The sequence below is a fragment of the Schistocerca piceifrons genome, chromosome 6 (genome assembly GCF_021461385.2).
Source record: "Schistocerca piceifrons isolate TAMUIC-IGC-003096 chromosome 6, iqSchPice1.1, whole genome shotgun sequence".
NCBI classification, from domain to species: Eukaryota; Metazoa; Arthropoda; class Insecta; order Orthoptera; family Acrididae; genus Schistocerca; species Schistocerca piceifrons.
The window spans coordinates 424,325,569-424,344,025 of record NC_060143.1 but is presented as its reverse complement, the minus strand read 5'-3'; the positions used below and the strand labels follow the sequence as shown (position 1 = coordinate 424,344,025).

General features: G+C 39.1%; 1 protein-coding gene across 1 annotated transcript in view; it reads right to left on the bottom strand.

Annotated features, from left to right (window-relative positions):
• LOC124803360 (neural-cadherin-like) overlaps window positions 1-18,457 on the bottom strand; it is a 230,214-nt gene that overhangs the window by 105,645 nt on the left and 106,112 nt on the right. The gene's annotated exons all lie outside the window — the stretch shown is intronic.

Below are 18,457 nucleotides of genomic sequence, written 5' to 3'. Positions count from 1 at the left end.
GTAGCAGCAGCAGTGCATGATGGGAGTGCCAACTGGATGTGGTTTATGAGGAGGCTGGGGTGGGGAGGGGGCTGGAGAGGTGGGGTGGGGGGGGGGGAGTAGCATAAAGGAGAAAAGTAAAAAGATGATTGTGATGGTGGAATGATGGCTGTGTAGTGCTGGAATGGGAACAAGGAAGAGGCTGGATGGGTGAGGACAATGACCAATGAAGGTTGAGGCCAGCCAGTTGGCACTCCCATCATGAGCTGGTGCTGCTGCTTGCAGTGTGGTTTCAGTTGCTTGAGACTGAAGTTGAGTGTGCAAGTTGCGTTTGTGTGTGTGTGTGTGTGTGTGTGTGTGTGTGTGTGTGTGTGTGTGTGTGTGTGTGGTCTATTGTTGACGAAGGCCTTAACAGACAAAACCTTTAATTGTAAGAGTCTTTCTGTTGTGCCTATCTGCGACTCAGCATCTCTGCTAAATGGTGAGTAGCAATTTTCCTTTTGAGAATACTGTAAAAAATCATTACTGTCATATGTCAATGAGGAACCTGAAAATTTCAGCACATGGCAGGTGCCTTAGAGGAATTGTGGCTCGAATTTATAAGAATAGTTGACTATACTCTGGACAGACATGTGCCCAGTAGAACTGTTCAAAATGGGAAGAAACTTATCTGGTCTACAGTCACAGTAAAAAAAAAAAAAAAAAGAAAAAAAGGAGATGCCGACTGAAACACATTAGACTATCAAGAGAGCAATGCATGATGACTTTACTTGTCCATAAATGACAGCGTCACCTGCAAACAACCTAAGACGGCTGCATGATTCCTGAAGTGACTACCATAGCAGAATAGAATAGAGAATGGTTTGAGAAAGCTTGCAAAATTGGCCGGTTTTTGCGTCTGCTGTCCACACAGTCAAGCAAGTCTGCTTACTGCCATCCCACTTCCTGGTCGTAATAAAAGTCCATAGAAAAATAATGGCAATAAGCCTTCTGTTCAGCTATTGGTTGACGCTGTGACATTATTAAGGATCAGCGTGAGGCCTACGAGAAAGACAGGCCACGGCACGTACGTCACAAAAGTAGATCTGCACTCGCTTGCTCACTCAACTCAGCAGACAAACTACGTTTCTACACGTGTTAGCTCGTAACTAGGTGTGTATGTACAAATGAGAATTCAGTCTTCTACTGGAATCCGCTATTATAGTCTTACTGTTACTGTATTTGTCCTGCAATGATGGGAAGTCAATATGCCTACTTATAATATCTTACGGCTGCACTGGTTACAATAAAATTAGTCATGCCAAAATGATTATCAGTTGCATAAGGCACCATTTCCTGTATGAAATAAGGGCTGTTAAGAAAATGTGTCTGATATAGGCAAGCCGTCATACCATTTATAAGGATCATTGATCTTAAATTAAATTTTGTTGTAGTACTGTTAACCTGTAAGACTTCATAATAGCAGATTCCAGTAGAAGATGCAATTATCATTAGTACGTACACGCTCGGCCGTGAATTAACAGGTTTAGAAACGCATTTTGTCTGCTGAGCTGAGCGAGCGAGCGAGCGAGTTCAGGCGTACCTTCGTGACGTACACACCATGGCCTGTCTTTCTCGTGGGCCTCGGGACTGGCGCTATGACACATGGGCGGTGCATTTATGCGATGTAAGGGAGTACGTTTTCGTTTATGGTAGAAAAAATGAAATATAAATTGCTATTCCGCTACTGCTAGAGTGTTACTGTGTAACTTGTCCAGCTTTTAAACAGATAATGATGATTTTTAAAAAGTTCAAGCATGTATCGAATCGAAACCTGCAAAAAGAAGGGTAAAGTGTAGTCTGTTTTTTGGGCTTTTCTGTCAAAGTAAATAGTCGAAATGGGCTTGCAATTTGTTAAGCTGTCTCTGTGAAAAGTGTTATCGAGCGTAAAAGATCTGCATAACACTCATTTTCATTTTGTATCTCTCACATGTTTAAAAGAACTTCAGCTTATAGGCGTGCACTATCGTTTTCACTCAAGAAATTGTAGTTACAATTACTTTATCTGTAGAAAGCATTTGAATTAGCTAATGTAACTAAACCATCCTTGAAAACTCCTGGGTGGTAACTTAAAGAATGTATGGTTGATACTGCAGGTAGAGGATAACTGAGTTTTTTCCAAAGAAAATTATAAGCTTTCTGCGAAACGGCACCAACTTGCAAATGTGCGCTTTGACAAACAGAACCTATTTTAATGTCTGTAACAAATTTCTGACTTTACTGGGTTAAAATATTTTACCCAGTATTCGATTAGTCTCTTTAATGCCCCTTAACCTAGGGTTAAGACAGGGTAATGTATTATCCACGCTACTCTTCAACGTAGTGTTGGAGAGAGTGATGCGAAGGGTGGAGATTGATAACTGAGGTGGCACTCTGTTTAACCGTATGCACCAAACTCTAGCTTGTGCCGATGATGTGTGTATACTGTCTAGAAGTTTGAAAGAAATGGAAGAAGGATTTGGCAGAACGGAAAAGGAGACAGAACAGTTGGGACTTAAAAAACACAAAAACACAGTATCTCTTTGCTTCCAGGAAAAATGCTGTTGTTAAAGAGAAATATATTAAGTTGAACAGAGGCAATTACGAGAGATGTGAGAAGTTCCAATACCTGGGAGTGCTGGTTACAGAGGATAGCAGAATAAGAGAAGAAATAAAATCTAGGATTACTGCAGGAATTAGAGCTTACTGGGCCCTGATCAAGATCCTTCAGTCACATAGCCTAAGCAGAAAATCGAAGGTGACTATCTATCGAACAGTCATAAGACTGGTGGTAATGTATGGCTCAGAAACGTGGACAACGACTGTAGCAGAAGAAGAGCTCTTGAGAAGATGGGAGAGGAAAATATTAAGAAAGATTTTTGGAGCCGTGTATGACGTGGGGCAATGGAGGATAAGGAGAAACAAGGAATTGGAAGAAATGTATAGAAATCCTGATTTGGTGACTGAAATAAAGTGTAACAGATTGAGATGGCTGGGCCATGTAGAGCGAATGTCAGAGGATCAACCTGTCAAGAAGGTTTACACAGGACATCCAGGTGGCAAAAAAAGCAAAGGGAGACCCCAGAAACGATGGCTGGAGGATGTGGAAAATGATTTGAGAAAGATTGGAGTCAGGAGATGGAGGAAACGAGCAGAAAATGTCGGGATTGGACTGTGATCATCAGAGAGGTTAAGGCCCTACATGGGCTGTAGCGCCAAGAAGTAAGTAAGTAAGTAATGCCGCTACAAAGGTCTGTAAACTAGATTTATATGAATCATTACAAACAAATTCATCTCTACGTGTACATTTATCAGCATTCATCTCCTGTGATGGAAGCTTTTCTAAAGTCTGTAAAGTCTCTATGTTTCTTCTATGGCTCCCATATCTGTTGAAACATTCCTTCTTTCCTTCTGCTGCATGTGATGTGCCATTACAGGTGCTACTACTATAAGGCAAATTACACGATAGAAATGAATTACTTTTAAGCATTTGTTTCTGTGGCAGATTTAGCAAGTCTCTGACATAATCAGTTTCTTTGAAATGATGACAGCATATTATAGCAATAAGGTTTCCTGTAAGCTATTGATCTCTTTGGTCGCCAATTGCTTGTTTTAGACACATCCCGTTTTAGCATTCTGTGGCGATAGCTGCTGCAAGGTGAGTTTGTGCAAATTATATTGTATTTTGGCAAACACAATGAAACCTGTCAACAAGATAAATGTAGCTGTTACTTGTAAATGATGATGCTTCTTCGAATGAGAAAAGGTTAACGATTTACACATAAAGAAATCCCCAATTCTGTTGAAGTTTTGGTTGACTCCCCGTAACCCATCGTATTTTTAACTCTGAGCAATCGAAATGGAAACTTCCCAACGGGTTTCATTCCTGTTCCTCATCTGAGCAATATTAAAATAATGACTCCGTCAGGCGGAATGACGTGCACATGCCAGACGCTGGTTACTCATCTACGGTTTGCGAAACTGACAAAGCGTGATTCGAGAATAGAATAGGTACTATTCAGAAAAGTAAACAATTAGTGCACTGTCAGCAGCTGAGGATAATGGGTGCGACAGGAATCCGGAAGCTAGTCAGGTATGCCCTGTTGGGAAAGAGTTCACGTCGTTTGAAAAAACATTGTCATGAATGTAAGCCTGCCTCCTACCTCGTCAGCTATACATTTCAGTAAATTAAATACATCATAGCCCCAGACACTTCCAGGACACTCATATTTTCCGAAAAATACACACTGTATGCTTCATTGGTCTAGCCTGTTGTGTAATCAGTTTATCGATGATGATACCCTGTATGCAACCATTGATATGCTTTTTTTCACTAGGGGTCAATTAAAACGTTGTCATTCAGTTGGGTTTCTCGATTGTTTCTAAATTACTGTGAGAACATGATGTCTGCATGCATGTAGTGTAAAGTCTTTTATTACGTCATATCCAAGTAATCACAGTGAAACTCATATACTTCGGATCTTGGACGCCTTGTAGCAGGAGCACAAAGGAAACTAATACATCTATGGAACTTCCTCTTTTCGAATTTTTATATCGGATCGTACAGAAACGCCAGCAAAGGCTGCACCTTGTTTCACTGTATATTTAAATTTCCAGCCGTGATTTTTGATCATATGACTTTTATAATATTACTTCCCATTTCACTAGCCTTGCAATGAACTGTCTGTCCCTTCTTGCAATTTGAAGACATTATGAAGGCAGAGGATATAATCCCAGTGACTAATGGCTCATCTTGATAAAAAATAACGAAACAAAACAGCGAACGTATACACACATAAATAACTGAAAAATATAATGAATTAATGAAAACAGATCGAGAGCTTAAATGGCGAAAAACGAATCACTATTTAAGGACAATAAAGTTCAGTAATCAGGCAATATTTTTCGAACGGCCAACAGTACTACAGCCCATATGCGGTTTGTCTGAGGGATCATATGGCAGAACTGCCTATCCCCCCCCCCCCCCCACTCTCCACCTCCGCCTCTGTGTTCGCACGGCGCGAGATACTGTGCCGCAACCACAACGCCGCGCGACCTGTCGTATGCGCGTTTCGCGTCACCATAGCGTCGCGTACCATTTCAACCTGTTGAGTTACAGCCTTCCGAAACGCCTTCACAAAAGAAGACGAAGTAAATATTCCAGAATTCTAATCAAGAACAGCTGCCAACATGAGTAACGTAGAAACAGGTATCCTCGGAGTAGTGAAACAACTTAAATCACTTAATAAAAGCAAGTCTTTTGGTCCAGACTGTATACCAATTAGGTTCCTTTCAGAGTACGCTGATGCAATAGCTCCATACTTAACAATCGCATACCACTGTTCGCTCGACGAAAGATCCGTACCCAAAGACTGGAAAGTTGCACAGGTCACACCAATATTCAAGAAAGGTAGTGGGAATAATCCACAAAATTACAGGCCCATATCATTAACGTCGATATGCATCAGGATTTTGAAACATATATTGAGTTCGAGCATTATGAATTACCGCGAAGAAGACCGCCTGCTGACACATAGTCAACATGGGTTTAGAAAACATCGTTCTTGTGAAACACAACTAACTAGTGCTATCGACAAGGTATTTCAAATTGATTCCGTATTTTTGGATTTCCGGAAGGCTTTTGATACTGTACCACATAAGCGGCTTGCATTGAAATTGCGTGCCTATGGAATATCGTCTCAGTTATGTGACTGGATTCGTGATTTCCTGTCAGAGAAGTCACAGTTCATAGTAACTGACGGAAAGTCATCGAGTAAAACAAAAGTGATTTCTGGCGTTCCCAAAGGTGGTGTTATAGGCCCTTTGCTGTTCCTTATCTATGTAAACGATTTGAGAGACAATCTGAGCAGCCGTCTTTTGTTGTTTGCAGATGACGCTGTCGTTTATCGACAAGTAAAGTCATCAGAAGATCAAAAGAAATTGCAAAACGATTCAGAAAAGATATATGTATGGTGTTATTAGCAATAGACCCTAAATAACGAAAAGTGTCAGGTCATCCACATGAGCGGTAAAAGGAATCCGTTAAATTTCAGTTACACGATAAATCAGTCAAGTCTAAAGACCGTAAATTCAACTAAATAACTAGTAATTACAATTATAAGCAACTTAAATTGGAAGGAACAGACAGAAAATGTTGTGGGGAAGGTTAGCCAAAACTGCGTTTTATTGGCAGGACACTTAGGAAATGTAACAGATCTCTAAGGCGACCGCCTATACTACATTTGTCCGTCGTCTTTTAGAATACTGCTGCACGTTGTGGGATCGTTACCAGACAGGACTGACGGAGCAGTACATCGAAAAACTTCAAAGAAGGGCAGCACGTTTTGTATTACCGCGAAATAGGGGTCACTGAAATGATGCAGGGTTTAGGATGGACATAATTAAAACAAAGGCGTTTTCCGTTGCGGAGTAATCTTCTCATGAAATTTCAATCACCATCTCTCTCCCCCGAATATGAAAATATTTTGTTGACGCCGACCTACATAGGGAGAAGCGATCACCATGATAAAATAAGCGAAATCAGAGCTCGTGCGGAAGGATATACGTGTTCGTTCTTCCTGCACGCTATACGAGGTTGGAATAATAGAAAATTATGAAGGTGGTTCGATGAACCATCTGCCAGGCAATTAAATGTGATTTGCAGTGTATCCAGGAAGATGTAGATATATTATAAGCGCTATGGATTTTGTCCTCGGCTTAGGGTCTCCCTTGATATTTGTGCAGATCATGTAAATATTGGGTCCATGAGATACAGAAACACATGAACACCGACTTATTAACCTTCACCACTTTATTTCCATAAAAACCGTTACAATAAAGCCCCCGCTACGCCGACCCATCATAAGAAATCCATTGTGAGGTAAAAAGACATAAATCCCGTCTAAAATACCACACGAGCCGTAAAATGACATGTGGTCACGCGGCCTTCGTGATGATGCATTCATATTTTCGCAGAAGTTGGTATTACTGAGCTGCATTTGCTTAGTGGTAACCCTAATGATTTGGTAAGTATTTTGTTGGTGTGAGTATAGTAGAAAGTGTAGCACAGCTGATAGATTATTTATTTCGTTTCGTTAGAATGTAACCAACTCCACAATACTCACATGGCAGTTCATTTTCAGTTCTGAATTTTTGCAGAGGTAAGAAATGTATTCATAATCCAATGTCGTAAACAATGTGATATAGCTCTGTTTTCAATTAAATCAAATTTAGGCAAACAAAATCACATACTTTAAATAACTTTTTTACTTTGAAAACAGTTATGCATTCCTAATAATGCGTGTTTGGAATTCCATGACTTCTTAAATTTAAAAAAAAAAATGGTTCAAATGGCTCTGAGCACTATGGGACTTAACTTCTAAGGTCATCAGTCCCCTAGAACGTAGAACTACTAAAAACCTAACTAAACGAAGGACATCACACACACCCATGCCCGAGGCAGGATTCGAACCTGCGACCGTAGCGGTCGCGCGGTTCCAGACTGCAGCGCCTAGAACCGCTCGGCCACCACGGCCGGCTCTTAAATTTAAAAGGAAGTAAACATTTGCAGCATGAAATTCATTCATCACAGAAGTTTTGGGGCATTGACAATTGGCAATGAGTGTTATAAGCTTTGTGTAGTGACATCAATCACTGTTGTGTTCTGGTTACTAGCTTTTAAGATACGAGTGTATCATAATCATACAGTAACTAGGAAAGTGCCTACATTTTATATTACATTTATTACAATTTCATTCGGTGCCTAGTATTAATTTTGCCGTACCCTTTAATAATGTACAACAATTACAGAGCATTGTTGCACTCCGAGCGGTGGGCAGTTATAATATTGGTCCCAGCTTCGATTCCCAGAAATATGGTCACCTTACATTCGGTAATTTCAGAACTAAGAGTCTCAAAAATGGCAAGACATTGGAAAGAATTGCAAGCTTCGTTTAACATAGGATGCTTTTCACTCGCATGGATTAGTCTGTGTCCTGGCTGGCTACACGGAAACTTCAAGGCAGGAAAAGGCGCCCATTCAGGTGCTCACAATAACTGCTGCCAACAACAAATCTGACTCAGTTCGTGAATCCAAAGGTGGAACTGCAAAACAACAGGAAGTTGAGAGAAGGCAATACAGAAGGAGAAAATGCTTCACTAAGATACGTAGTTTCTCACTCGGATGTGGAAACTACAGAAAAGTAAAGCATTGCCTCCCCACTGCCGTATTCAAATGCTCTCGTGACTGTAGTCTCCAGACCTGCGTTCACATTCTTAGAGTTAAGTGAAATACAATGATCACTAAACACTTGGATTTGACTCCGTATACATTATGGAGCTCTGAAAGTTTGTCGCCCCATTCCTTTACTTTGTAAGACGTCAGGGCTCTTCTTACGCCATCTCAACTATAGTAGACATCTTTTCGCCACGAAAGCTGTCATCGCCTGTGACTGTGTGCTTTTTATGTTCTCCTCGCTTCCAAGGAAGCAGAATTCCTTCATTTCCGCTACTTCGTGGTCCTCAATTTTCGTATCATGTTTATGAATAATCTGCTACTCATTCCATTTAACAGGTCATGTAATTCTTCCTCGCTTTCACTGAGGGCAGCAATGTCATAAGCGAATTCTATTATTGATATGGTTTGACCCTGAATTTTAATCAAAGTTCATTTATTTCCATGATTGCTTTTTTGATGTACATACTAAACAGTAGTGAACTTATTTCTGGTCTTCTTATTCTAATTTTCGTTCTTGGTTCTTGTACGCATTGTGTACTAGCTTAACGCCGCTGCTTCGTTCGGAGTAGACCATTGGTCTGCACAGATTTTGTTTTTGTGTTTTTGTTTTTCTTTAATCGAATTTTTATGTTGTTCACAACTTGCAATAACTTACAAACCTTCACGCAAATTAAGACCATAGAACCATGGTCTTTTCCGAATGTACTTTCTAGAGTGCTAGCTTCTTGTTAATCATCCCTTGTGCTTACGTGTGTTGATATTTCGATAGAAACTTTCATCCCATTATACATATTTCTTTATATTTATCAGAGAAATGTATTACCACTTTTCATGGATTTAGCACAAATTTTTTTAATATAAAGAAATATTTTCTTAAAAATTTCCATCACTTATTTCACCCCGTTAGAGATCGAATTTCCAAACATAGTGCGTCATATTTTCACTTCCCTAAACGAGAAGGTAAAAACCAACTTTCAAAGATTTTGCCTAAAAAATGCTTTCAAAATGAAATATTTTCCTAAAACTTCACTCCTTATTTCACCCCCTTAGGGATGAATTTCCACAAACAGTGAAACAAATACATCTTTTTCTTTCGTACAGAGAAGCCAAATGCGAATTTTCATAGATTTAGCTTCAAACATGCTTGCATAATGAAACATTTCCATAAAAACATTCATCCCCTTTTCTCACCACCATAGGGATTCAATTTCTAAAAACATTGAAACACGATTTTACTATGCAAATTTTCTTAGATTTAGCTTTAAAAATGGTTTCATGATGAGATATTTTAATAAAAATTTTCATCCGCTGTTTGACCCCCTTACAGATTGAATTTTCAGAAAAACTGAAGATGCATTTGTTTCTTTTCAATTGAGAAGTCAAATACGTATTTTCACAGCTGGAGCTTTAAAAATGCTTTAGAAGTATTTCAATAATGACTTCATTTCTCACTGGGAAACCAAATACCAATTTTCGCAGTTCTAGCTTCAAAATTGCCTTAAAAGCGACACATGTTCAAAACACGTTTCATTGCCTACTTTGCCTCCTTAGAGATGGAATTTTGAAAAATACTTTCTTAAACACCTGCAGTATAAGATCAACACCCTCACCAAAATTCCGGTTCTGTTCTTAGCAGTTTTGGCTGGGCGATGATGAGTCGATCATTTAGGACATCAGGTTTTTTTAGGTATAGATTATGCTTGTACCTCTGCACCTTTATATCTCTATATCTTATCCCTGTCATTTATTCCAGTGATTACTTCCTCACTGAACAAACTAAACAATAGGGACACTTTATTCTCGGTCTTCTTATTTTTATTCTTAATTCTTGTACACATGGTATGTTACCCTTATGTCTCTATACCTTAACCATATTCGTCTGCGAATTTGGAACATTTTGTATAATTTTACATTGTCAAACGCTTTTCCTAGGTTGACTGATCCTATAAAGGTACCTTGCTCTTTCTTATGTCTGACTTCCGTTGTCAAACGCAGCATTCGGGACTGCCTTTCTGGCGCCTTTACCTTTCCTAAAGCCAAGCTGATCGTTATCTAAGAGATAATCAATTTTTTGCTCCAGTTCTTTGTATGCTATTATTGTTAGTTATTTGAATGTGTGCACTATTTAGCTCATTTGCGATAGTTCTCTCATGTATCGCCCCTTGTTTGGATATTTATTATAGTTCTTAAACTAATTGTACTTCTCAAATTTTTGGACAGATGGCTTACAGATGTTATAGGTACCTGAGCTGCAATAATAATAATAATAACAATAATAATAATAATAATAACAATAATAATAATAATAACAATAATAATAATTTCCCCGTGGAGGCCCAGGAAAAGAATAGGCCTCCGGTATGTTCTGCCAGTCGTAAAAGGCGACGAAAAGAACAAACCACTAATAGGGCTAACCCCCCTTTTAGTGTGATTAGTTGGTTCAGGACAGAACTAAAGAAGCCTCGAACAAGCGCCGTCAGGGTCAGGGACGACGCTTGAACCCTATGCCCGCCCACAATGGTAACGACACTGCTAGCCAACTGGAAAATGATTTAAATCCAAATAGATGTGTTTTGCAGGATATGCTTCCTGCAACCACCCCTAGAAGGAAAACGAAGACAGAGGATGAGATGGTCAGATGAAGTTAATCGACACCTCATGTTCTGTAGTTACCAAGCAACAAACCTAGGAACCAACACAACTGGATACAGATCACAAGTATACGCAACATTTATTACCATATACCCAGAATTAAAATTTTTAACAGAACAACGACTAGCTGATCAGATCCGTGTGATAATTAAAAATAACAGGATACCCCAGTCAGAATTAGAAAACATCAAACAACAAGTACAACAAATACTGGAACAAAATAATGTGCAATTAGAAGAAGAAGAAAATACAGTAATGGACTCAAACATCCCAGAGCAAACAAACAAAGAACAACACGCACCAATTAAACAATCAGAGGAAAACGAAATCTTAAGACAGCCACCAGAACAAGCACAAATAGAACACGAAGTGACACAGATGTTAGATATAGAGAAAAATTTCAGCTAACATATATAGAATACAAAGACACAAATACAGACATTAGACCATTCTTGCATAGACCACCAAATAACCCACAAGTCGAAACAACAATAAAAACTATCAACACAATCATACACAACAAAATAAATGAAAACACAACTATGGAAGAGTTACAACTACTGGTTTATATAGGAGCACTCACTACACTAAATATACACACTAGGCAGAGATCATAACCAACCAACACACAGAAGAAACCCACAAAACCAGCATGGCAACACAGGCTACAGATCAAAATAGAAAAACTGAGAAAAGACATCGGACAGCTAACACAATTTATAAGAAATGAAATCTCGAAAAAAAAACGAAAAAGGTTAGGTAAAATCTCACAGCAAGAAGCGACAGAGCAATTAGACGAAAAGAAGCAGAAATTACAAGCATTAGCCAAACGACTCAGAAGATACAAAAAAAGTGAAAATGGAAGGAAACAAAACCAAACATTCAACACAAACCAAAAGAAATTTTACCAGACAATAGATAACACACACATTAAAATAAACAATCCACCAAACATAACAGACATGGAACACTTCTGGAGCAACATATGGTCAAACCCGGTACAACATAACAGGCATGCACGGTGGATACAAGCAGAAACAGACACATACAAGATGATACCACAAATGCATGAAGTGATAATTTTGCAACATGAAGTCACCCAAGCAATTAATTCTACACACAATTGGAAAGCCCCTGGAAATGATAAAATAGCAAATTTCTGGTTAAAGAAGTTCACCTCAACACATTCACATCTAACTAAATTATTTAACAGTTACATTGCAGACCCATACACATTCCCTGATACACTTACACACGGAATAACATATCTGGAACCTAAAGGTCAAGCAGACACAGCGAACCCAGCTAAATATCGCCCCATAACATGCCTACCAACAATATACAAAATATTAACTTCAGTCATTAAACAGAAATTAATGATACATACAACACAGAACAAAATTATAAATGAAGAACAAAAAGGCTGTTGCAAAGGACCACGAGGATGTAAAGAGCAACTGATAATAGATGCAGAGGTGACATATCAAGCTAAAACTAAACAAAGGTCGCTACACTACGCATACATTGATTACCAAAAAGCTTTTGATAGTGTACCCCACTCATGGTTACTACAAATATTGGAAATATACAAAGTAGATCCTAAATTGATACAGTTCCTAAACATAGTAATGAAAAATTGGAAAACCACACTTAATATCCAAACAAATTCAAATAATATCACATCACAGCCAATACAGATTTAGCGTGGAATATACCAAGGAGACTCATTAAGTCCTTTCTGGTTCTGCCTTGCTCTGAACCCACTATCCAACATGCTAAATAATACAAATTATGGATACAATATTACTGGAACATACCCACACAAAATCACACATTTGCTATACATGGATGATCTAAGACTACTGGCAGCAACAAATCAACAACTCAACCAATTACTAAAGATAACAGAAGGATTCAGCAATGATATAAGTATGGCTTTTGGAACAGACAAATGTAAGAAAAATAGCATAGTCAAGGGAAAACACACTAAACAAGAAGATTACATATTGGATAACCACAGCGACTGCATAGAAGCGATGGAAAAAACGGATGCCTATAAATATCTAGGATGCAGACAAAAAATAGGAATAGATAATACAAATATTAAAGAAGAACTAAAAGAAAAATATAGACAAAAACTAACAAAAATACTGAAAACAGAATTGACAGCAAGAAACAAGACAAAAGCTATAAATACTTATGCCATACCAATATTGACCTACTCATTTGGAGTAGTGAAATGGAGTAACACAGACCTAGAAGCACTCAATGCACTTACACGATCACAATGCCACAAATATAGAATACATCACATACATTCAGCAACAGAAAGATTCACATTAAGCAGAAAGGAAGGAGGAAGGGGATTTATCGACATAAAAAACCTACATTAAGGACAGGTAGACAATTTAAGAAAATTCTTTCTAGAACGAGCAGAAACTAGCAAAATACACAAGGCAATCACTCATATAAATACATCGGCTACACCACTGCAATTTCATAACCACTTCTACAACCCTTTAGATCACATAATATCAACAGATACGAAGAAAGTAAATTGGAAAAAGAAAACACTTCATGGCAAGCACCTGTATCATCTAACACAGCCACACATCGATCAAGATGCATCCAACACATAGCTAAGAAAAGGCAATATATACAGTGAGACAGAAGGATTCATGATTGCAATACAGGATCAAACAATAAACACCAGGTATTACAGCAAGCATATTATTAAAGATCCCAATACCACAACGGATAAATCCAGACTTTGTAAACAACAAATAGAAACAGTAGATCACATCACAAGCGGATGTACAATACTAGCAAATACAGAATACCCCAGAAGACATGACAATGTCGCAAAAATAATACATCAACAGCTTGCCTTACAACATAAACTTTTAAAACAACACGTTCCTACATACAAGTATACACCACAAAATGTACTGGAGAATGATGAATACAAATTATACTGGAACAGAACCATTATAACAGATAAAACAACGCCACATAACAAACCTGACATCATACTCACCAATAAAAAGAAGAAATTAACACAACTAATCGAAATATCCATACCCAATACAACAAATATACAAAAGAAAACAGGAGAAAAAATTGAAAAACACATCCAACTGGCTGAGGAAGTCAAAGACATGTGGCATCAGGATAAAGTTGACATCATACCAATTATACTATCAACTACAGGAGTCATACCACACAATATCCACCAGTACATCAATGCAATACAGCTACATCCAAACATATATATACGACTACAGAAATCCGTAATTATTGATACATGTTCAATTACCCGAAAGTTCCTAAATGCAATATAACACATACCGTACAGTTAAAAGGAAGTGACGCTTGATCAAGGTCCGCGTCACTCCATTTTTAACCGGACTTAACGTCTGAGAAAGTGAAGGAAATAATAATAATAATAATAACAATAATAATATTTTTTAATTAATAGGGGGCTCTGAGCACTATGGGACTTAACATCTATGGTCATCAGTCCCCTAGAACTTAGAACTACTTAAACCTAACTAACCTAAGGACATCACACACATCCATGCCCGAGGCAGGATTCGAAACTGCGACCGTAGCAGCCGCGCGTTTTAATTAATAGCCCCCCCCCCCCCCCATGAACAATGGTGGAGAGATAGCCGTACCGTAGGTACAACCACAACGGAGGGGTATCTGTTGAGAGGCCAGACAAACGTTTGGTTTCTGAAGAGGGGCAGCAGCCTTTTCAGTAGTTGCAGGGGCAACAGTCTGGATGATTGACTGATCTGACCTTGTAACACTAACCAAAACGGCATTGCTGTGCTGGTTCTGCGAACGGTTGAAAACAAGGGGAAACTACAGCCGTACTTTTTCCCGAGGGAATGCAGCTTTACTGTGTGGTTAATGATGATGGCGCCCTCTTGGGTAAAATATTCAGGAGGTAAAATAGTCCCCCATTCGGATCTCCGGGCGGGGACTACTCAAGAGGACGTCGTTATCAGGAGAAAGAAAACTGGCGTTCTACGGATCGGAGGGTGGAATGTCAGATCCCTTAATCGGGCAGGTAGGTTAGAAAACTTAAAAAGGGAAATGGATTGGTTAAAGTTAGATATAGTGGGAATTAGTGAAGTTCAGTGGCAGGAGGAACAAGACCTTTGGTCGGGCGAATACGGGTTATAAATACAAAGTCAAATAGGGGTAATGCAGGAGTAGGTACAATAATGAAAAAAAATAGGAATGCGGGTAAGCTACTACAAACAGCATAGTGAATGCATTATTGTGGCCAAGATAGACACGAAGCCCAGGCCTACTACAGTAGTACAAGTTTATATACCAACTAGCTCTGCAGATGACGAAGAAATTGAAGAAATGTATGATGACATAAAAGAAATTATTCAGATAGTGACGGGAGACGAAAATTTAATAGTCATGGGTGACTGGAATTCGGTAGTAGGAAAAGGGAGAGAAGGAAACGTAGTAGGTGAATATGGTTTGGGGGTAAGAAATGAAAGAGGAAGCCGCCTGGTAGAATTTTGCACAGAGCACAACTTAAACGTAGCTAACACTTGGTTCAAGAATCATATAATTAGGTTGTATACATGGTAGAAGCCTGGAGATACTGACAGATTTCAGATAGATTATATAATGTTAAGACAGAGATTTAGGAACCAGGTTTTAAATTGTAAGACATTTCCAGGGGCAGATGTGGACTCTGACCACAATCTATTGGTTATGAACTGTAAATTAAAACTGAAGAAAATGCAAAAAGGTGGGAATTTAAGGAGATGGGACCTGGGTAAACTGACTAAACCAGAGGTTGTACAGAGTTTCAGGGAGAGCGTAAGGGAACAAATGGCAGGAATGGGGGAAAGAAATACAGTAGAAGAAGAATGGTTAGCTTTGAGGGATGAAGTAGCGAAGGCAGCAGAGGATCATGTAGGTAAAAAGACGAGGGCTAGGAGAAATCCTTGGGTAACAGAAGAAATATTGAATTTAATTGATTAATGGAGAAAATATAAAAATGCAGTAAATGAATCAGGTAAAGAGGAATACAAACGTCTCAAAAACGAGATCTACAGGAAGTGCAAAATGGCTAAGCAGGGATGGTTAGAGGGTAAATGTAATGATGTAGAGGCTTATCTCAGTAGGAGCAAGATAGATACTGCCTACAGGAAAATTAAAGAGACCTTTGGAGAAAAGAGAACCACTTGTATGAATATCAAGAGCTCAGATGGAAAACCAGTTCTAAGCAAAGAAGGGAAAGCAGAAAGGTGGAAGGAGTATATAGAGGGTTTATACAAGGGTGATGTACTTGCAACTGGCTCGTGAACAACACCGACCATTCCAAATACTGTCTTTATGCTAACATAAGAAAAAGAAGGAAATGGTTGACCTCAACAAAGCACCAACTACCTGTACAAGATCCTGCTCGCATCCACAAAATATAAAGTTTCGAATCTGGTAGAACAGCCCAATTGTTTACCTGAGGTTTAACCATCACTGGCGACATTTATTGTCAACAATTGTGACAGCTTGCAGATGTAATCCAAGAACAACGACCAGGATATCTGGGTGTAGTGATGGAACTTCATGATAATGCCCGCCTGCGCTCTGTTGGGTTGGCTAGTCATTTCGCACCCACTTATTTTTACCTGATCTTGTGCGCTCAGATTTTCACATTTTTCTCTCTGTATCGAATAAGCTTCAAGCAACTTCGTTTCCGGATGAAAATATGTTGCGAACATGGCTCGACGGATTCTTCGCCTCAAAAGTACGTGATTTCTACAATCACGGAGTCGGAAAGCTACTCCAGCGTCGGCATACTATTTTAAATAGTGCAGGAGAGTATATTATTGATAACTGAAGTCTCTGTTACCTGTCTCTGTTGTGTTTATTAAACTTACGGTAAATCGCTACGAACTTATGCACTAACCGCATATTTGCAGACAATCAAATAATGATTGAAGTGAAGGAGACTCACCTACAGCAATATCTTTTAAATAATCTGTGTAAATCCTACAATTCCAAAACATCAGTAAAAAAACTAGAAGTATTACTTTTAGATTCAGTCAGATCAAAGATTGTGCTAGAAAACAACATATTAATACAAGTATCGAATTTTAAATGTCTTGGTTGGAAGATGAATTTTTGCAATGACAATGACACTGCGCAAAAAGAAAATTTCAGCCTGTATGTGGAAGAATTCAAAGAACTTTTGAAAATAACGTTAGGAAAGAAACGAAAATTAAATTTTATAAAGTAGTGATGTTAATGACGTTGCGTTATGGCATCGAAGCCTGGCTGCCGACTCAAACGCAAGACAGTAAAATACACTACTGGCCATTAAAAGTGCTACACCAAGAAGAAATGCAGATGATAAACGGGTAGTCATTCGACACATATAGTATAACAGAACTGACATGTGATTACATTTTCATGCAATTTGGGTGCATAGATCCTGAGAAATCAGTACCGAGAACAACCACCTCTGGCCGTAATAACGGCCTTGATACGCCTGGGCATTGAGTCAAACAGAGCTTGGATGGCGTGTACAGGTACAGCTACCCATGCAGTTTCAACACGATATCACAGTTCATCAAGAGTAGTGACTGGCGTATTGTGACTAGCCAGTTGCTCGACCACCTTTGGCCAGACGTTTTCAATTGGTGAGAGATCTGGAGAATGTGCTGGCCAGGGCAGCAGTCGAACATTTTCTGTATCCAGAAAGGCCCGTACAGGAGCTGCAACATGCGGTCGTGCATAATCCTGCTGAAATGTAGGGTTTCGCAGGCATCGAATGAAGGGTAGAACCACGGGTCGCAACGCATCTGAAATGTAACGTCCACTGTTCAAAGTGCCGTCAATGCGAACAAGAGGTGACCGAGACATGTAACCAATGGCAACACATGCCATCACGCCAGGTGATAAGCCAGTATGGCGATGACGAATACACGCTTCCAATGTGGAAATGGGATTTCCAAAGATTGTTAAAAGATGTAAAGAGGACGGAGAAAATTGAAATGAAGTATTAGGAAAGAATTAAATGCAGAATCAATACACAGTAAAAGTCATATTTGTTATAAAAATGGCTCTAAGTACTATGGGACTTAACATCTGAGGTCATCAGTCCCCTAAGACTTAGAACTATTTAAACCTAACTAACGTAATGGCGTCACACACATTCATGCCCGAGGCAGGATTAGAACCTGCGACCGCAGCAGCAGCGCGGTTCCGGACTGAAGCGCCTAGAACCGCTCTTCCATAGCGTCCGGCTGTTATAAAAAATTATATACTTATGTATATATGTATGTACGTTCCACATGTTCTGCTAAGCCACTGGACCGATTTCAACTAAACTTGGTACATGTATCACTTACAGTCTGGAAAGAATCGCTGTGGGGCAAGAACAATCTACCCATTACAGGGGAGGAAGTAGTAGTGGAAAAGCAGTGTAGCCAACGACGCCCGAATATCCTTACTTTATTCATACTGTAGTTGAGAACGAGAGCACTTAATGACTTGTGACAAACTCTACAGATAATTTCAAACCTGAACGAATAT